We start from the raw sequence: 23,623 nt of genomic DNA on the forward strand, positions 1-23,623 counted from the left end.
TATGTGTAATCATTGATTGTCATCGTTCACACTGACGAACAATTATCATTTCTCTCAATGTATAGTTGTTCAAATGCATCATTTTTATTGTTGTGTGTATAGCCGAGTAGAATAATGCATGATTATGTGTTTTCATTTATCGTCATCATTCCTATTACTGTGCAAGTGTCACTGTCAGAATATCAGTGCTATTGATGTATAAGTGTTAATTTATTTCATTTCTAGTAGTTTCTGTATAGTCATACAAGATGATACACGATTATGTGAATCATTATTTGTCATGTATCCAATGTACCTATTTATTTAATTTTTATTAATTGAATGTTGAAGCATATATGCTTGTATGCAGGGTGCGGCAGCGTTTATAGTAGGATATTAAAAACGCACCATAAGGCAGTAACTGTAATTTATTTATTACCTCTTATGTCAATTAATAGTTAAAAGTATGCTATTTACTAATATATAAGTCATTGTCCATTGCACGGATTATTTTTTGAATATGGTGTCTGTCAAAGGATGCCTCCTCTGCACAACACATTCATCTAGGCGGCGTTGGAAGCTTGCCATAACTCAGCGTAACGTATTCCCTGGGACATTGCCGACGGCAGACTCAGGAATGGTGGCACAACGTGTTCAGAAAACTTATTGTTTCAAGTGGTCCCCAAAGGAAAAAGCCTGCACATGAATGATCAGGTGAGCGAGGAGGCCCAGGAAATGTCACCAAAACGGGAAATTACTCTACCTGGAAATGTCTGTTGCAATGGTCCGTCCATCTGGAACTTTACCATGACGTCCCAAATTTAAATGTTGCCGAAATAGACGCTGGGTAGCAGTAACAGAGGAGTTATTCTTGAAATAACTTTCAACAGCAAAGGCAAGATGCTGTGTACTCCACCGATTCATATCACTGTCGTACCTGAAATGGCAGCTCATTAGTACACGAATGCGACACGAGCTGGCGCGCATTCATGCAGTACGTCATTGTACTACGTATGTCAAATTACGCTATGAACGCTGCCGAACCCTGTGCATAAACACATATGCTTATATACACTTATATCCATAAATTAAGGATAATTCGGAGTCACGCAGAAATCGAACTCTAAAATAAATATATCACCTGTAAAATCACTACACGCATCTTCAAGAATTATAGGCAAATTTCAGGAAGTAACCAGATGACACCGATGGTACGTCACAATGACGAGAGTGTAAGAGAGTGATATATAAGGAATACAGGCAAAAAAGTAAAATTGTTCGCAGGCGCTTTCTAAGCATTTCAGTGCAATAACCGAATAGTTATTACACAAAGAACGCATTTGGATGATTTCTTACGTGGTAGAATTATCGGCCGTCTGGAATGTCGGCGTACCCAACTGGAAGTATCAGACAAACTTGGAATTGCCCAGAGTGTCATCTCCAGGCTTTGGCAACGATTTCAAGATGAGGATAATGTGAGTAGACGTTAAAGCACAGGTCGCCCCAGAGTTACAACACCGAATGAGGACCGGTATTTGGCAGTTACTGCCAAAAGAAACAGGCGGAGCACAGCCTCAGACCTGTCTCGTCAGCTCTCTTCAGCCAGTGGTACGACAATTTCAAGGCAGACCGTGTACAGACGCTTAGGGCAGATTGGTCTATATGCTCGTAGACCTGTCAGATGCGTTCCATTTACTGCAACTCACTGTCGCCTGCGTTAGCCTGGAGTAGAGAGCATGTATTGTGGACACCGCAACAGTGGGCTTGTGTGATGTTTTCCGACGAGTCCAGGTTTAGCTTCTAGTCTGATTCTCGCCGGACTTTCATATGGAGAGCTCCAGGTACCCGTTACCAACAAGAAAACATCATTGAACGAGACCGTTACGGTGGTGCAGGAGTGCTCGTTTGCGGTGGAATTATTCTGGGTTCCAGAACTGACCTGCATGTTCAAATTGGAACCATGACAAGCCAAATCTATCGGGACGTCATTCTGGAACAACATGTACGTTTGTTTCAGGGCGCCATGGGCGCACAATTTGTGTTTATGGATGACAATGCCCGTCCTCACCGAGCGAACATTGTAAGCGAATGCCTTCAATCGGAGGATATCACCCGTATGGATTGGCCAGCATTCTCACCGGACTTTAATCCAGTAGAGCACGTGTGGGACATGCTTGGCCGAGCGTTGCAGTCCGTCAACCTCCTCCTACATGTATGCCGGAACTTCGGAGAGCATTTCATTTTGAGTGGTGTAATATCCCCCAAGATCAGATCAATAATTTGATACTCAGCATGCCTAGGCGTTGTACGGACTGTATTGAATTGTAATATCCCCCAAGATCAGATCGATAATTTGATACTCAGCATGCCTAGGCGTTGTACGGACTGTATTGAATCGTCTGGGAGACATACAATGTATTAACAATCATACCAACCATGTAATATTGTTTTTTGTAAATAGGTTTTTTTTTGTAATTTGCTCCAGGGAGAAAAAATTGCTAATTTTTTTAATAATATCAAACATATAGCATCTATTTTTGCTCTTTACCTTTTTAATAAATAAGCTTTACAAATAAGTCAAATTTGTTTTGCTTTTAACCCTTCCTTTGCCTGATTTTGCATTATCTTTAATTTATGGACATGAGTGTATATGTTTGACTACGTCAAAATCTCATATTCGGCATTAATAAATTCCTGATGCAGACCTCGCGGGATACCGCAAGAATTGTTTTGCTCTAGATAGGTGCGGGTATCGGACGACACCCGATTTGTCATACAAAGCCGTCCGGGTGTCCGGCCCTGCATTCACCTCTCACCTGTGCTTGTCTTCATATACCAAATATACAGTAATTTTGATTTTCTGTTAATTTTATTTACAGAAGTAAAAATTTGCTTTTCCGGTTCTTTGCTCAATTACAAATCATTATTCATCTCTCTTGTTAAGTTAATATTCTCAACATGAATAGAAGTAATAGGTAAAAATATCTGAAATAAAGAGTAGAACTGCAGTGTGTCACCCAACAATATAGTTCTGCAACCCTTCCTCCCTCAAATGTGAATGTTTTGGTAAAAACCCATATCATGTTAAAACTTCCATTGCAGTTTCTAATTGCCCCTTGCAAGAATTTTGAAAGAAAAGCTTGATAGCAAAATCTCATATAAATTGGTTTTATGATAGGTTCTCGGAAGCTAGAAGGTTTATCTGAATGCTAACATGAAGAGAATAATGCTGTCCTGTATTTTCCTCAGCAGTCTGATCCTGCTAAAACATAATCCGCACATTTTCTTATGTTGCTAGAAGAATAAAAGAAAAATGCCTTCATGATTTCAAGCTATCACTTTAAAATTTTCTACTCTGCTTTGAAAAAGAATTGTCTAAATAGGTTTATAATTCATCAATTAATTTATCGCTTCATGTTGAGATTTTTTTTCGATGTTGCAAATGTTGCAGATGTTGCAAATAATTAAGTCCGATGCAAGTAAAATGGATCTAGAGTTAAAAATATTAAGATTAATTAGATTTAATGAGCCCTTTGTTCATTTGAGTCCTTTGTTTACTTATGATTACCAACATTCCTTTGGTATAGTGGTTTCAGACTGCCTACTAAACGGAAACCAAGGGTTTGGCTTTGACGCTCGTATAAGCGTTGGTTATGCATGTATTTATTGCCTTTTCTCTTTCTTCAGAGTGAAATATCTTCACACCTTGTGATGTAAACTGGACAACGCTCTTGGAGATAAGACGACTGCATGACTGATGAGTTTGGATAAAATTTACAATGAATGATGAAGCGGCAAATGCCTTGCCGTCAGAAGAAAATGATTAATTATTTTTATAGTATTAACTTGTTTAAACCTTTTGGAAAGGCCAAAAGAGTAGGCCTATGCCTACAAAAACCATACCTAGCCCCATGCCTTAGGAAAATTTAAAATTAGTTTATAATTTCTGATAAACTCCTTCCTTTCTCATAAAAGCAAGAAAAGTGTACATTGGCGACCTCGGTTTTTGTAATGGAGAATATTTTAGGGAACCAAATCGTCTTAATCGCGATGTGCCTTAACAGATGTTTCGTTTCTGTTTTCATCACTTTCGCTTTACTTCGGCTAGCTTCAACTACCAATTCTTGAATCAACTACTAATTCTTGAATACCATAGCGGCAATGGGCACAGACCTTTTCCTAACGTGCTAAAATGACGCTCTGGTGTACTGACGATAAGCTCTAAGACTAGTCCAATGGATTTTACAATATCTGGGCTTCACCACAACTGTGTGTTTAAGCTCCCATGCCCACCAATCTAAAGGGGCAATACTAAAAATTCGCAAGTGCATGACATCTCCTTAGTGAGATGTGTTATGCCTCCTTAATGATATATGTGTAATCTCTTCAACAGCATGTGAACAAGCATCTTCTTGTGCAGTGTAGTGAACGCTTGTGTGCTTTATGGTGCACTAATTGCTGGGGCACTGCCCAATAATTAGTGCTACAACATGCTCGTGCTATTTTAATCAGTGTTTTCTGTCTATGCTTTTTTAGCGACGCTACAATAAATAATCAACGCCTTAGCAATCTCACTGCACTCTTCTGCACACATGAGTATTCATGAACGCTTTATTCATCATTCAAGCAGCACCTGTATTTATATACAACAAAACTGCCCAACACTAACCTTGTGCTCCAGCTTTCATGTGACTTCATGTACTCCATTTGTCTTTTTGTGCCTTAAGTGACTATGTGTATGTAGCTGTTTTATGCGCTCTCTGTTTATGCATTTTACGCATTGTGTTTTGTGTATTGTTTGCTTATGTGTATTTATGTCTTTTTATGTGCACGTCTTATTGTATTTTTAGTTTAACTACCTACCATCTGTAACACCACAGCTTGTCACTTCAATCTGTAATACAATCCTACTAATGCCCTTTTAAGGCCATGCACTTCCCTTTGACAACCTCAATAATCTCCTGGTACAGCCTCGTGTGGCTCCACGGAGATTTTGATGTAGTTAGAGGAGGGCGTGGAACACATGCATGTTTATCTCTGTTAGACACCAGGCGTTCTAGTCCTCCGTAACCTATCTATCTACCTACCTACCAATTCTTGAACTATCACTTTTAGAAACCTTGGAGGGGAATTGATTTTGTCATTATTGCCTTTCAGCAACCATCCTTTCATGCGATTTTAAATTAAATTTTGAAAACTATGGGCAACAAAAATGATTTTAGTGTAATTTTACAATATGTTGTTACTCCGTTTTTGGTTTAACCATCCTGGTTAATTGTATCGAGGTGATCGGTTTTTTCCCCCGGCATGAATTAACCTTAAGTTTTCAACTAAATCCTAGGCTTTAGAAATAAACCTCAGATCATCAAAAGGCATTAGTTTCTTTTTAAAACGCCCAGTGTTTCATTATCTTTGGATTACAGTCTCAAATGACATTTTTTATTCGTTATAAAGTCAGTTTGTATCATAAGTAATCAGAAGTTCCCTGTAATTCTAACTTCATTCGTTTTTTTGTTTTCATCTAAGTATTTTTACGTGGGGTTTTCTTAAGTTTAAAAAGATGCAATCCTGTGTTTGTATTTTTGAGCCTGAAAATATTTAACACCTTTATACTGATAGATGGAGGATTGAGGACTTTCCGACTGTTTCGGTGAAGGATGATTGCCGTAATTGCTGACAGTAATGTCTAACAGTAAATGGCAGTTTTATTCTGTTCTTCCGGGATTACATAATTAAGTACAAAATATATTTCAGGGGAAATATCATAAGATTTTCAAATAATAAGGCTCTTTATGTTAAAGCAAGAAACATTTTTTACTGCATAAAGTATTAGCCCTTTAATTATATTAGATGTAGAATTGAATGAATAGGCCTGTTATTTCCATTATAATATTCATTTAAGGGGGCTCATACACCTTAAACCCCTTATGATCTTCGAATATATGACTGTTTCAAGAATTGGGATATTTTATTTTAAAAGCAATTACTTCCAACTTTTTACAGCTGACTACATAATATAGCTGCTTTGGGAACTAGTAACCAAAAAGTTTGTGTTGCCACAAATATTTTTGTAATTTAATCCGCTTTGTGACAAAAGTTTTCGTTATATTTCCACCTTGCGCGCATGATATTTTAAAAATGGCTAATGGTACGTACTTGAAAATTAATGGAATTCTTTATATGGGCACTATCTTCTAACGGAACCAAAAATATGATGAATAGTTTAATATTAAAAATTTTTATGCACAAAAACATTACAGAATTTTTAAATAAAATACACTTTTTAAATTTCAAATAAAATAAAAATTTCACATGGAATTCTTAGAATTTTTGGTTCACAGTAGTTTCCAAGTGTTATAAAAGATGCATATTAAATATGGAATAAAATTATGCAAAAGAATGTTTTAAACTGTGCGCTCAAGGTGCGAACTTGACGAAAAATTTTGTCACAAAGCGGAATAAATTATAAAAATATTTGTGGCAACACAAACTTTCTGATTACTATTTCAGAAAGTAGCTGTATTACGTAGTCAGCTGTAAAAAGTTGGAAGTAATTGCTTTTAAAATAAATAAATTATCTCAATTCTTGCAATAGTCACATATTCGAAGATGTTATGGGTTTTAAGGTGTATGAGTCTCCTTAATACATATATCATATATGATTGACATATATTTTAGACACTATACAAAGTTCTGTAATTTTTAATCATTCTGAGAAATGATGCGGTATTAATGTGGCCAAAAACATAAAAATGTGCTGGTGCTTCTTCCCTTATTACTGAGTAACGCAGTAACTTCGGAAACTAAGTACATTATCGCTTTTAAAGTAATTCTGCTAAACTCTTCTTACTTTCTTTTTATCTCATCTTCTATCAATATTCATTTAAATAAATTAAAATTGGTAGCTGTTGTTTTTACATATATTTTCTTAAACTTCGTTACCTGTCGTGCCTTTGAACTCTGAATTTAAACGTTACTGATATTTTTGTAATAGTGAGCTTTGAAACGCATGCTGTTCCTCAACTTTTGGATGGCAGTATATTTCGATATTAATAAATTTCGGTTTCGTATTTAAACATTTTTGGCTTTCTTCTATTTTCTGTTTACATCCAACTACAAAGTGAATTAATTTCCTATTGAGTAGTACTAATCATTTAAAATGTAAGCAATCTTCTGGATTTAAAAAATTTCAATCTTTATTCTGTTCTTAGCAAGAGGTATCAACTCCATGGAAAATTTTTAGGTACAGTGAACCTTCTGTAAGATAATTTATCCAGAATTTTCAGATGAATTTGGTCTTACAAGGAAGAGAAATTCTTGCGGAAGTAGGCTACCGGTTATGGCGATTAATCATCGTAATGGATTTACCCTGTTCAAGGTTTGGAGTGGGCTATAGAAAGTTCAGCGGTACATATGAGTTCATTAATACAGTTATGATATTTAAGTCACGAATTAATTATAAAATAAAAGTAAGTAAATTAAAAAATCTGAAAACTTTCAGATTTTATATTATGCGCAAAGGCGCGTTTTTTTTAACGTTTTGTATGTTACCTTTAATTATTAAATATCATGTTCTTCGCACTTAAACTATAAAATTCAATTCAGCAGCAATATCGCAAAATATTTAAAAGAGCATATCTTTAGAATTTTCAATACACAGTTTTGTGCGCTGGAGATAAAAATTTATTTATTTATTTATTTATTTATTGTATAGTGTTGCCATTGCTCGCTTTGAAATTGTTGAGTTTCTTGATCAAAACTCATCAAAATATGGAATAGATAATAAAACAAATTCCAAATCCCAAATTTGCCTTCCAGATGCCCATATTCTGGTAGAAAAGTACGTTATTCAAAATTTGATGACTCTAGGTACCATTGTTTTATCACAATGCGAGGTACATACATACACTTATACAGATTCTTCATTATTTAATTTCTTTAAATATAATACAGGGGTCTAATATTTGGTGGTAACAATTTAGAAAGTGATTCACCGTTTATAGTGAATCAACACAAAATGCCAAAACGAAATTAATAGCAGTTCTGGGCAAATTCACCTTTGGGCTAAAAAAATGAAAGCTTTCAGATTTAAAAGTTAAAATAAATAAAAAAAGATATGTCTCCGACAGGTTTTGGTCACTTAGAACAGACTTCCAGTTTTTTAAAAACCAGGATAAATGAGCACATTTGATACGTTAAATAGAAGAGAGGTGCAAAACGTCTTCAACGGCATCCTAGTTTTGAGACAATAATCACAACTTTCGGGTTTTGGAAATCAAATTCATTGCTAACGCTAGCTATCCGCTCAGTTTTGATCTCTTAGAAGTTTCCAAAATGGTCCTGCATGAGGTAACTTTTCCTTTTGACTTTCTTTGCTTTCCAAGTTCGAAAGAAAGCACGTTATTTGTGTTATTGTAGTGCTTTCCTTGAATACCTTTACAAAGCTGGAATGAATTCCAACGAAATTGCACTCAGCGGTATATTTTTGCTCATCAGTTCTGATTTTTGCATTAAATTTCTTCATTTCTTTATTATTAAATCGAAAAAAGTTATTTTTTTCAGTTCAGCTTACTTGGTTTCGTCTTTTGGTTTATGGAGTTTCGTTCTGTTAGGAAGCATAAACTAACGATCTGTAGAAAGACTGTATAACGAATTTTCCTCAGGTCTTAGGACAAAAGTCAAAAGTCAGAAGAAGGGTGTAAATACCTTTTATTCAATCATATAAAGATGAACAGACGGGCCCACTTGGGCTCACATGAGCCAACGCTCCTGCCTTAACTCCAACAGGTAACGTTGAACTTAAAATAAAAACGCACTTAACCTTAAAGGCTCGTAGGATAATTTAAACCCGCAGGAAGTCTCCGATTCGTAGAACGTAACATGGTTAATGGCTAGAAGCATTCAACGTCACAGAATCAAATCGCTAGTAAGACAAAGTAACACCGTTGCTTTCAAGCAGCCATAACACGCTCTAGAGTCCCCTTCCGAAACTTTCGCTTATACAGCACTTCTTTCTTTCTTAATTTGAATACTTGGGCGTTAACGGATTAGCATTCTGGCAGGAAAGCGTGGGTGAAAAGGAGAATGAAGGGAAAATTGCAAAAAGTAAACATTAACTATTAGTCAAAATAAATTAAATTTCTAAAACAGTTTGGATTTCTTAATGCAGAGCAATGATCTTATTATTTATTCGCTCACGATGCAATTGTTTGCGTAATTTAGAGCTTTATCTGAGGCACCTGCCTGGATTTGTTCACCAAATTTCAGCTTCAATTTGAAGCTCTTCTTCGATGCTCCAAATTCCTATCGCTTTTAATACCTTTAAATGAACGAATTATTATTATTATTATCTGAATTTTAATATTTGTAATTTCATACAACCTGCAATTTATAGCCTGTTTCTTAATCGCTTCCTTTTCATATTCTACCATATATTATTCCTTGCTTTTTCACATTTTCTGCTAAATATGCTGAAGAAATTTTCTTACTTCATATGTATATATAAACTGCCATAGAAAAGCACTAGCATAAAATTTCTTGTACGGCACAGATTACAAATTTAAAAGTATTATTAAATACAATAAACGAAGTATGAGGTACTAAAAGACGTAAACAGTACTTAATATTAACAACGTTAATAATATACTCATTTGCATAATCGTTTATACCTTCGGGTTAATACATATTAAAAACTATAATGGTAATATCTTATGGTGACATGCCGCTTCTTGGATATCAATTTTAGCTTGCTTTTATCCGCATTGACAAGACATTAAAATAATACCATAAACAGAAAGAAATATGATGAATAATTTAAAGTAGGAAGCAAACTTACGTGACAAACTATGTTACATTAAAAAAAAGAAAAGATTAATGAATCAGAAATGATTTAATAATGTTTTTGATACAAATAATTTTGGTCTTAACAGTAAAACCGCGTTTTAATTTTTCACAGATTTGTTTGCTATATTAAATGTTTTAGTTTTCAAATCTGACACTTTTCTTCATCGAGTCGCTTTCGAAAATAATGTTATATTTATCAATACCGGCGTTTACCTTTTTTTCTCAAAAATACTGGTCATTTTCAGAAATAGGCAAGTAATTGAGAAAGAGAAAATAATATCCAAAAATTGTATACCGTAGGTGGTGGTTATGAAAAGTTTCATTTCTCTTAAATATGTTTGATAAAGGCATTTTCTGAAGAAAATTTAAGCTTCTCATATTTGGTATAATGAATTATTTGTCAGTTTTCTGTATTTAATGCGCAATGCAATCTTTACTCTGCACTGTCAATATAGATAAATTCGACTTGATATTTGTTATGATAAATAATTTACGTATAAGTTCTATTCCTAAGAAATACATCCACAGGCGCCCGAGCGGAAAAGTTGTTGAACACTAGTAGTTGGGTTCGAATCCAGGAGAACGGGCTGGCTGCATATGTGTTTTCGTGGATTTCCTCTTGTGTAACTTGTATACGAGTCCTCCAAGAAGGCATCTTTCCTCTTAGGCAGATAGCTCTCACGTGCTTCGCCTTAATCAAATAAGCCAAACGAAACCTGAGAAACATTTACGAATTTTGTGGTGTGAATATAGATGAATTCTATGAAATAATTTAAGGTGAACATGAATTATTACTTAAATGCAGGAAATCAAAACTGTGATATCTACTTGAGAAAGTTGCCATCACGCTCTTTTGACATTATCATTTAGCCCATATTTCAAGTGAGGAACAGAATAAATTACACATTCTGAAATATTTCCAGGTTCTGAAGTACAATTATAAAGGATGTTTTATTAAGAGTGGTATATCTTAAAATGAAATAACAATTTTAGATGCAACCAAATTTTTTATATTATTTTTAAGTACAGTTCATGACTTTATATTCTGAATAAAACATCATTTAAATGTCTACCGCGACTTAGTGCGCACAACCAAATTCTATGAACCCAATTTTCTATGAATGTATGCAATAACTCGGGCCTTAATTCTCGAAAGCTGCATTCATATTGCAACTTTGCTTAGAGTTAATGAAGTCGTAAACACAACAACTATACTGTAAAGTTCAGGCAGGCTGTCATTTACAAGAAGTGATTAATTTGTGTTATTTTAAGGAACACACAAGGTGTGAGGAATAAAGTTTAATGTTAACTTTGCCTTGTGTAACTTGTACCTTGTCCTTTGTTCTTGTGCCAGAATTAAGTAAAATCAAAATTAAATAAACGTCTTAACTCGCCAACATATAGACGTAATTTCTAAAGTTGATCAGTTAATTAGTTCGAGATCTTTAGCTATTACAATCTTTCTGTAATAGTTTGGGTCCACTAGACTGAGGTCAAATAAGTCTCTTTAACCTCGTAACTATGAAATTCCCCGCTCTTTACATTAAAATTACGAATTAAAATTTACATGGTTATAAAAGAAGGGCGAATCATATGCCAAGAAAATAAAGCTTCTGTTTCTTCGAAAAAATCCACTTAAACACTGTTACATATGAAACGATGTTACTTGTAAAAAAGCAAAGTTTCATTAATATAATCGTTGATATTATGAAAAAATGAGAAATACGTTGTATAAATTTATCGTACTGAAAGAAGTAAAATAAAAGATGAAAAATTTGGCAGCGAATTCCTTTAAAGTCGAGTAGTACAGGATTAAAAATCTATTTGTTTATAAGCGTTAAAGTTACTTTAATAAAACGCCTAGCACTCTGAAACAAAGAAACGCTTCAAAATAAAGGCCACAGAAAGATACACTTTTATTTAAAATGAAAGCTTAAATTTGGATAATATATGCTAACGGGAACAAGAAAATTTTAAGCAAAAAATTAAAGAGCCTTTGTTAAAAACAAAAAGAAAAATAAAGAATAGAACGATAATTTACTTATGTAAATATTCTTATGCTGGATTTTGGAAACGTCAGGATTAAATTTCTTTACAGTGTCTTTCAGCTCAAGTACTATTTCTTAAAGAAAGTAACTATTTTATAAAATAAAATTAAACCTCCGATGGAGTTTCATGTTTGAGCTATTAACAGTTTTCAAAATTTTAATATGTTCTTTTCATTAAAATTTAAATCTTTTTGATTAAATATTTTTCTTTTCCCTTCTTTTAAGTCTTAATCATTCTTTTCTTTTGAACTATCTCCACTTACGTTTGAAATTTAGTATTAACTGCTCTAAAATACCTTTCTGTATTCTTTAAGGCTGCAAGCAATGAATTTCCCTAATTACAGATACCAGCTGGGGGAAAAAACTTGGTAAACAAATAAATTTCCGTTCAATTATTTTGTTGTCAAGTGTATTTGAGTCAAACCACCTTTACATCGTTTAATAATTTTATAGCTATAAAGATAATTTGCCCAAGTTAGGATTTTATAAATAATACAACACGCTGGTGAAAGACGAAATATTTCCTAGAGATCTAAAGTCTTTATCAAATGAAATAATTAAGATGCATGAACTTTGAATAGATGCTGAATGATTCTTCGACTTCCCAATATCGAGTGCAAATTGCCAATAGCGAGTGCAAATTCCCAAATTGGTATATGCATATACAGGATGACCCAGAAACGTGAACCATTATATGATGTATTCGGAAGGTTAGAAGAAAGCAAGCTAAATTGGAAAGGTTTCCTTACACCGCTTTAGTCCGGGGATATGTGAATTCGAGGACCCGTGATTATCATTTCCGTTGGGGGGAACTTATTCCCAGTGATTTTTCCTGTATTTGTCGATAGTCAGCAGTATAACCTATCGATTTCTTCTTACGCGGCAATATGAAATCCCTTGTATACCATAATAGTGTTGCGTGCGTACGGGTTCGTAATGGATTGAATGCTCAGGTCGATAAAAAGTTAATAAAATTTATTCTTATTCCAAGAAATAAAACAATATGCTGAAATTTCTTCAGAGATATTTGTACAATATCACAATATCTCCCAGTAGTTATATTTTAAAGTATTAAAATGTTAAATAGAACTCAATTCAAAACAGAAAAAGCCAATCATATCTCACGGCGAATTCGCTACAAATAACAAGAACTAAGTAAATAACTGAACTGTCCTGACTGATGTTTCTGTCCGGCTTTTATAAGTTTTTAATCATTCACGAGAACATTCTAGTAAAACCTATTTTCTCAATTTTTCTGGATAGCAAAACAGTACTAGGTAACTATTTATTAAAATGTTAAACACGTGCTCCTGTATTTTTACTTTTTCGGCGTAGTCTTTTCTTACTCATTTCAAAAATACAGAGAAAGCTAATCCGATATCACAGCGAATTCGCTGTGATTTTCCATAATATCTTTCTGTTAAATTATGTAGAGTTTGTAAAGTGCACTATTCTAACTGTTTTTACTGCTGTAAAGTAATTTGGGTATTTCGAATAATATAATAATTATGTGAAGCCACAACGGAAACAGTATCTTACAATGTTATTTGATATATCTCCTAATACTAGATATTCGGGGATACGAGACAATACCAACTAAGCTCTTTTGTAGAATGATGGTGTCTCCCTCTCGTGTCGACTTCAACGTTCATTGTCTAGCATACATTACAGAGGATAGACCGATATTAACATTCGTGGACGAAAAGGCACATACAGCTTTACGCGGGAATTGAACCCGCAAGTTTGATTTCGGGTTCGACTTTTTAACATAATTGTAGTATAAAAATTTATAGTTTCATTTTGGTGTATAGGTGTTTGGTTCCTAAAAGAACAAAAAGATCCATTATATTCTCAAGCGAAGAGGCTAGAAAATGAAAGCTTTCTGCAACCAGTTTTGGATATGTTAAAACTTTACAGCTCAACAATTGTTCAAATAAAAATTAATGGAACTGATAGAATATTGAATTAAGAACGGGAATTACTTAGCAGAGAAAAATGCTAAACGCTGAGGAAAACATCTTTAAGCATGGAAAAAATGAGTTAAACTTTTTTTAATACAGAAATAATAACTCAGCAAGAATCATCAAGCTGCCTTTTGTTTTTAAATGCCAAATTATAAAGTAGAAGTCAGAATAATTTTTTCTCTATACATCTTAAAATTTAAATAAAGTTTGAACTTATAAAAAAAATAAGTTTGAATTTATGCGGAAATAGGGCCCGGAGAGACAATATCCATTCGAGGTTTAATAATTTAATCTACGGACACCAAACTACGAATATTGATGAAGTCCTTTAAACAGCAAAGCTGCGGTATTAGCATGCAAATTATATTCCTCTTAAAAATGGAAGACTAAAAGACGAAAACTCGAGCTATTCCAAGAAAGAAACAATCTATTCTTGCGAAGAAAATGGTTATGCTCTCAAAATGCGGAAGTCAAATTTCAGAAAGAGCAGAACTTTGTCTTTTTCTTTCTCTCTATTATCTTTCGAATTTTCTCATGTGAGTGCTAATTTTGGGCTCAAAATTAATCAAATTAAATGTGGTTTGTCGAAAATATAATATAGTTATCTGTTGTTTATTTTTGAATACTTTTTGTAGGATTCTACTATTTTAACCAATAGTTATTTTAATTTATCCCTTTCCTGTTCTTTCTGTTTTCTCTCGCCGTTCCTCGTCAGAATGTAAATGAATTAGGGTGAACGAGAGAGTTTTTAAAAAGAAATATGGAAAAGGTTATAAAGTATTTCTACGCCTTCTTGGCATGTCTTCGCGGTGGGGTGGTCTGCACGCTGGGCGCGTATTCCAGAGAGAAAGAGAGAGTATTGAAACGTGCGCTCTCGTGTTTTCGTTACTGAGTGTGCACGTTTTTATTGCTATCATCTGTTTTAATTTTAAATCTCGGCTTCGCATTCTTGTCGCCGAAATTATTAGCACACCGCTGTAAGTTTCTGAGTTTTATCCTAAAATTATTAATCATTTAATATTATAAAACATTTAAAGTAATGATTAAATCTAATCTGCTAATAACGGATAATTAAATCTTTTATTTAAAAATACATCTTATCAGCTACTGCACAGTAGGTAAAAAAAATATATATAACGCTTTTCATTTCGAGGATATAGGGGAAAAACCCACTAAAATTCAGAAATTATTATTAAAAAATTCCAGGAATATTTCATTGGGAAAATTATTTTTCAGCTTATTTGCTGGTGAAAAGATGATTATTTCAATGGGTAATTTCACGGTTAAATAAAAATTTGATAGAGAAATTCGACACTCGGTGCTAAGTAAAAAATTATATTTATTGTTGAATAAAATTCTTCACCAAGTTTTAAAGAAATTCTTGTGAAATATTGTTTTGCCAACAACTAGTATTTATGTGTAAAATATTTTAAGAAAACAGAGTTAATAGAAAGTAGTCAAAAACAATTTAAAAATTTGACCCAAAAGGCACAAAAATTAAGTTAAATAAAATCGCTTAAAATAAGCCAATTATGGTTACATAATAATTATCGAATAAGCTGAAATGAGTATTCTTTCTCTCTACAGAAAGATATACAGTTTCGTATATTTCTGATTACACAATTACATGAACTATCTGTAGGCAGTATTACATTTTCAGTATTTTTTGTACAAGATTTTATTTGTATATTAACCAAATTTTGATGAAGCTTCAACAATTGTATGGATATTGCACTGGACTTAATAGCTCAACTTTCATAGACAGAAAAGTACATGAAAAATAGACATTTCTAATATAATGCCCTATTCTTTTATCGATCAAAAATCGATATTTGGAAGGTCGTGTGGTTTCCCAGCAGTCAAAGCGAGAAGTTTAGACGTGAGATTTCGATTCCTTGTTCTTTGAAATCGTTTTTCTTTTCGCCATTCGACGTTTCTCCACTAATGTTGCTCGAACAACAATAGCCGTATACTTTTCTGAGGAACGAATTCATTTTTGATATGTGATTTTTGAAAGGATTTGTAAGAGATAGTTATATTAGCATAAATGGAAGCACTTCTGCCTGTAAAATAAGTTTTAGTGAGTTAAGATTAAACTAACAAAGATTACGCAAGAATTGGATTTTGAAAAGAGACATATACGATGTACAGTTGATTTAACCAAGAATGGAAAAATGAATGGATATTCTAAATCCTAATATTGATTTTAACTATTTTTGCTTTATTATACAATATGTGAGCTTAGATGAAATACATGCAACCACTTGTTGCGAAAATATTAAATGTATTACCTACATGCATTCGTGTTTGGAAGGAAACCTTTGTTTCTATATGAAAGTAAATGCTGTATAAAAATCATGTTTACACTCCCATTGTTAAAATACGTTTCCCAACATTTTCTGTTTTTCCACAAAAATAATTATCTATACCTATAAAAAAATGGGAAGAATACTAAGTATACGGGAAGAATACAAAATTTTTGAATTTTTAACTTAAATCCCTTTGATATGTGATCAAAGGGATTTTTACGCTCTCGCTAAGCTCACCAGTCTACCATCTTGCTGTTCCACTCACTCTTTCTAACCCATTTTTTTGTTTTTCATTATTGAGCATCATTTCTTCGCCCTTATACCATATAAAATTCAACAGCAAGATTATAAAAATATTTAAAAGCAACATAGCACTATACGTTTGAAATTCTCGATTCAGCGTTAAGTACTGGCACACATTTTTCTGTTTTACTTTCAGTCTTTTCTCAATTCATCATATCATTGTTCAGTTTTCTTATTAAGATGTCTTTACAAAACGTTTTTCTGCCTTTTTATTATTAATGTTTTGTGCGTTTACTTTATCTATTTAATTTCGCGTTCTTGGCGCTTAATCCACGTAAAATTCCATTCAACAGCAAAATTAAAAAATATTTAAAAACAGCATACCTTCAGAACTTCTGATAGACGCTGTCACGCGCTGGAGGCAAAAAATGTTTTATTCCGTACAATGTTGCTACTGCTTGCTTTGAAATCGTTGCGTTTGTGAATAAAAATTCCTTAAAATTTTCTGAACTATGAAATAGATGATAAAAGAAATTCGAAATTCAAAATTCGAGCTTTCAGGTGCCCATGTTCAAGTGGAGTACTACGCTCTTCAAAATTAATGGCTCTAAATACACCTGTTTTTTCCACAAGGCAAGAAACATGCAAATATTCAAGACTCTCACTTTCAAGAATAGTTATCTGTTGCAATATTTAGTTGCAATCTGAGAGAGTCGTAGTTCTCGTAGAATTATAAGAAATTATAATGCAGTAAACAAAATGTTTTTATAAATTTTTGCGATTGAAAAGCACTCCAAGTACTACTACTATATTCTATTTATTATTTTTCTAGTTTCACTTCTTTGAATGACATCATAACTATATATTTGCAACATTTATTTTTTTTTCGTCATGAATGCAAATTTAACATTTGGTGCATTCATTCTCATTACATTTTAACATTCTTGTACGAAGTAAAGGAAGTAATGTAATCACGAAAAATTCTGGGTATTATATTTCAACGACAATATCCATTTTGACCGCTATCGGATGCAATTTAACAATGTTTTTGTCTGACATCTCTACGCAAGGATAGAATAAAGGACTCTTTTCCCCCAAACGAATTATAAAACTGATTTAAAATGACTTCAGAAGAGATTACTTCGTGGCGACTTTGTACGTACATATGTATGTATGTATGTATTTCGCATAACTCAAAAACGAGTAGCTTCAGAACGTTGAAATTTTGTATATAGGACTGTTATCACATGCAGTTGTGCACCTCACGTTTTGGTTGCAATCGGCCGCACTAAAAGCATATCAATATATATATATACTATAAATATGCACACCCGGTCTGCTACTCGGCTGCGTGAGTTCACAACTTTTTATTCTTACATGTTGGTAAATTGCGCATTTATTTTGCTTTAAAAATTATTGAATTATGTTGTTCTTATCTTCCAGTTAAGGTTTTTATGGCTTTAATTAATCTTCAATTTTTTTAAAAGAAAAATCAGGCTTAACTGCACTTAAACAACTTTAAGTTGTTGATAATTCTAAAATGCAGATTAAGTGCAGTTAAGCCTGATTTTTCTTACCACAGCTGTCGTATTTGTTTACATTTGAAACTGAGCAGAATAGTGAATTAAGTCTTTCTGCACCTTCAGTGTTTTTTTGCCGAGTAGGAGCAAATGGAAACTTTTAGTTTTGAGCACCGATAAATCTTCCTTCTTGCCTGTTAGCCGAACTGCTTGTTTTTTCGTAAAAAATCTAATTTTAATTGTAAAAATGGATTTTTTAATTGTATTTGGTGTTTTATGTTTTCCTATATCTTTCAATTTTTAATGAAGAGATTTTGGGTTTTTATATATTTCAGCCTTGCCGCGAAGTGAGAACCGAATTAATTGAACGAGAAATATTTTTCGAAAGTAATTCGAGGAAATAAGTTTAAATGAAACGCAGGAAAATGCATATAATTTAATATTCCGTACAAGGAAGTCATGTGGTGTACACATCAGATTTTTTATTATTTATCTCATATACTGCTTTTTTTAGATCTTATCGACTTTAGTGTTTATTTTAATTGGTAGTGTATGTATTATAGGAGGTATTTTTAGAAAGATTTCGGTGTCGTCTACTTAATGTTCAAAGCCTAAAGAGTATTTTTTTATATGTTCGATCTGATTGCCGTTTTCTTGGACTATATTCCATGACAGAAGGTCTTTTGGAAAACTTTCCAGGGTATTGATTTCCATTCATCTTCCACAACTTTCCTGAGACCATCTATCATGATGGGTTTGCAATTAGAAAAAAGCTCCTTTCGAGAGACCAAAAGCAAACTAAGCCATAGATGAAACGTCAGGGTGCATTGCACTAATAAGTTAAAATGTATATACGTAACGCCTGCATTAGTCTAAATTTTTTTTTTAATGTACGTAGTGGTATCTTTCGAAGTATGAAATGTTGCTATGTCTTGATGAAGTTTCACTTTTTAGAAGTCACTGAGATAAAGAAACAGAAATGGCATTTCTTCTGTAAATATCGGACGTAACATGTTTTAAGTAGATTGAGTTGATTTAAACAATTTTTCATCTCTTCTTATTTTTAATTTCGCCTTTGTAAAGGAATCTTGCGACAATCATAAACCCCTTACTGTAACTTTCTTTGCATTGACGGAATAAGCTTTGTAAAATTTTTCTCTTTGTTTTCGAAAAGAAATAGACTTTTGTTTTAGTTGCAGTCAATTTGAGTAAACTCATGCTTCATCAACAGTCACAGTGTACAGTGGTGGCCAAAATTGTGGACACTTTTGGAAATTTTTATGTTTTTGAACTTTGTATGCTTATAGAAAATGTTACGTTTCGCAAAATGCAAGCTTGTATATATCATTTTAAAGAGAATTTATTACTGAATTCAAAACAAAACACAAAATTGAATTATTTGCAATACAAAAAAGTTATACGTACTTTAATATAAATAAAAAACACAGTTATGAAGTAGTTTGTAATGTCTAGCTTTCCTGGCCAATCACTGTTCTTGTTCTGAGAACCAATCAAATGTTAGTAACTGCCAGTAGAAGGTGACATCATGTTTACACTTGAAACAATTCATTATTTTGCTCTGTACTGCAGAAGGAGGACCTGTTTCTTATACACTGAAATTACAAGCAGGAATTTTTGTAAAAATTTTTAACATTTAGTCAAGAAGCAATGATATCAAATAAAAGACCACATCTATTGATAACAGAAGAATAAAAAGACTATGTCTCCAAAATGTCATCAGCAGCCATGAGAAGTGATCTGAATGATGCTGGTGTTTCTGTTAGTTCAAGAACAATCAGGAGAAGATTACCAGATGTTGGACTGAGAGGTAGAATTCCACGAAAAAAGCCTTACCTTAATTTTCAGCAACGAAAAAAAAAAAGACTACAGTGGGCAAAGGAACACATTAATTGGACAGATGATCAGTGGTCATAAGTTATATGGAGTGATGAAACTAAGATATCGTTATTCGGTAGTGATGGGCGAAAATATGTAAGACGTAGAATAGGAGAAGAGCTACATCCTGACTGCATTCAAGCAACTGTGAAGAACCCAGTTAGTGTTATGATTTGGTCGTGCATGTAAGCAGATGGTATTGGTCGCCTTCATGTAATCGATGGGACACTGAATGCCAGAAAATACATTGACACTATTCTAGAACCAAAACTTCTACCTTCCATCAGAGATCTCTTTCCCAACAATGCTTCTTTTATTTTTCAGCAGGATTTTGCTCCTTGCCACATGGCCAAAATATCGAAAGAGTGGTTTCGTACAAAGAGCATTAAATTGTTGTCATGGCCAGGAAACAGTCCTGACCTCAATCCTATCGAAAATTTGTGGCACCGTTTGAAAACTCTTGTCCGAATGAGGCGCCCATCAAATAAAAGGGAACTAATTGAGGCTGTAATTGTTTCCTGGCATAATGTTGTAGGGTTTATATTTATTTTAACTAACATTTATTTTAAGTTTAAACTATCTTTCCTGTCAAGCCTTACTTTCCCCTGGAACTGCGAATGCCAGAATATGTAAATTTGAGTAGAACGCGCAAGCATTCAAATTATCAGCGGAAGTAGTATGATTTAAATAGAAGGAAACGAGTTCGGTGAGAGAGTTATTCTTACTTAGCGAGCGCGGAGATAGTTATCGAGAATTGAAGAACCCCGCGTTGCGGCCTATGTGCTTGGCGGGAAGTAGTTGCAATTGTTCCAGTGAGCTTCAAGTCTGCTGAATTAGCAGAGGTATTTGTAAAACGCGGTGACTTAGTTATTTTAGAGAGCCTCGTAGTTAGAATATTGTCTTTACTTTCTTTTCATGTTCTTATTTTTATTTGACTGCCTGGTGGGCACAGTCTGTAAGTGTCAAGAAGACGCCATTGTAATTTATTACGTTGAATAAAAAGGGATTTAAACTCTTTATAAGACTCTGTGGTTTATACAAGCTTTCACAGTCACCTCTTGGTTGCGTGCAAGTTAGAGGCGCGCAACGTTATAATGTAATAACGAAAGGAGAGCTTAAAACTCTTGTCAGCTCAATGAAACGTCGATGTGAAGCTGTAATAAAAAATAAAGGGTACCCTACTAAGTACTGATAACTCACTGCAATCATCACTATCTAATGTATATCGACAACTATTATCGTTTAACTTTTTTTGTATTGCAAATAATTGAATTTTGGGTTTTGTATTGAATTAAGTAATAAATTCTCTTTATAATTAAATGAGATATATACAAGTTTGCATTTTGTGAAACGTAACGTTTTCTATAAGCATACAAAGTTCAAAAACTTGAAAATTTCCAAAAGTGTCCACAATTTTGGCCACCACTGTATTTCCATTTATCTTCTCTAAATAGTTTTCATACAAGATTCTACAAATTGTTCTGCGTTGAATTACATGCCACAGCCAAAGCTGGTGAACATCATGTTTTTCAGCTTTTTAAGTTGTAAATATTGGTTTATTATCTTATTTACTTTGCTATTCGTTTGTAGTCTTCTTTCCATAGAAAAGTAATGGTTGACAGTTTTACCTTTTCAGATTAATAATGTTGCTTATTTTGCACGCACAAATTTTATACCATGGCATTTTACAATGTCTTTGAATTACGGAATAGGAATATATCGGAAAGGGCCAAAATATATCCTTTAATCGACAGATTTTTGACGTGCGACATTTTGAAAGAAGAATAAATTTAAAAGTAGCATACGATATTTATCATTTCAAATAATAAGCTGTTGCTAGAGTTTTGACATAAAAAATTGCTTATTTTTTAATTCTTTATTGAAATCACTGTAAAAATAATGTAAGCACCTATATATATTTTAGCTGAAAATTCTCTGTCTTATTTGTCTAGCGTTTATCATATAAAACTGGTGTTTCCATTGCTATTCTTTGCAATTTTTGTGCAATTTATATTTTGGTTATTGATGGCACAGTTCTTTCCAACTTGAAATACTACAGAATTCACACAACTTTTCTGCATAAATATTTATTGTTTATCATGCAATTTATTCATTATACAGTTTTATGCCTTGCATTTTTACTGTCGAAAGATGGAAAAGATGATGTATAAGATCACTATTTCATGCACACGCATGCACCAAACGTGTTTATTTCTTGAGTGTATGGCCGGAAGGGGCTGAGTTGTGTAACAAACTAATCGTAGAACGAAACATAGTCATTGTAAATTACAATTACAAGGGAAATAGTTCTATTTTTAGCCATACGGCTATGATATATATAGTACTCATTATACACCTTTCATGACGCTAATTTTTTTCTGAACATAAAGAGTATTTCATGTTTTAATAGTTTGTTATCCGATTCAGAATACTATCGCACAGTGTGCGAATGGGATATCCCGTGGTGCAGCTCACCATGCGTTTTTAACTATTGACTTAAGGTGACAACATTTCTTACTGGTTGTGGAAATCAACGTATCTATTACTTCCTTGTACGAAATAAAAAGGAAGTATTGTAATCGCGGAAAGCTTCAGGCAGCATATTTCAACGAAAATATCTACTTTGACCGCTTTCGAATGCAATTTAACGATGTTTTTGCATAATATCTATACTTAAGGACAGAATAAAAGACTCTTTTCCTCCAAAAAAACTAAAAAACTGCTTTAAAATGAATTTTGAAGAGAATTTTTCGTGGCGTCTGTACGAACATATGTACGTACGTATCTAGCATAACTCGAAAACGAGTAGCCTCAGAACGTTGAAATTTTGTATATAGGACTGCTATAACATGTAGATGTGCACCTCGTATTTTGGTTGCAATCGGCCGCACCAAACGTATATAAATATATTTATATATATATCCACTCTGTTACCCGGCTCAGTGATCTCAGTTTCTTTACTCCTATATGTTTGTAAATTGTACATTTTTTGCTTTAAAAATGATTGAATTATGTTGTTTTTATCTTACGGTTCAGGTTTTTATGCCTTTAGTAAATCTGTATGCAATATTTTTAGAATTATCAACAATTTTAATGTTGTTTAAGTGCCGCTAAGCCTTTTTTTATGGCGGCCATTGACTGTTTACATTTGAAACAGCAGACTAGTGGATTTGTTGCCAATCTAGACAAAGTAAGCTTCGCAAAAACAAAGATAACGTTTTCTTTTATTATTGCAAATTAAAGCATGCTTAATCCATTCTGGAATTTATTCGAGGAAATAAGTGTTTAAGAGTTACTTCGTAATTTTTAATATAGATATTTTGAGTTTTTATGTATTTTTGCTTTCTCGCGAAGTGAGAACTGAATTAATTAAATGAGAAATACTCATTCGTCTGTGAAAAACTGTTCCTTTTTTGTTTTGTTTGCTTAATTTCCTTTATACACCATTCTAGCTTTATTATAGTATTTGAATAGAACATGTGGCAACGATTAGATAATTCTATTCTTTAAATGATATAAATTTTGTGCATTTTGAGTTATAATATGAACGAAATATAATACTATTAAGTGAATCTGTCTCCAGAGGGTCGCTATGGTAAACAAATACTAGAGTGAATATTGAAGAATGCATGTATTCTATTGTGGTTTATGGGCTGTCGCGTAGTAGATTTAATTCAATCCAATAATTTTAAATGAAATGCAAGAAAAAATGCGTATAATTTAATATTCCGTACAAGGAAGTCATGTGGTGTACACATCAGATTTTTCAACATGGGCTACCAACATGCTAACGCAACTTGCCAAGAAAAGGTATTTATAAT

Source organism: Stegodyphus dumicola, chromosome 2 (genome assembly GCF_044657685.1).
Source record: "Stegodyphus dumicola isolate Sdum_Otavi_A_Nest chromosome 2, ASM4465768v1".
Classification (NCBI taxonomy): domain Eukaryota; kingdom Metazoa; phylum Arthropoda; class Arachnida; order Araneae; family Eresidae; genus Stegodyphus; species Stegodyphus dumicola.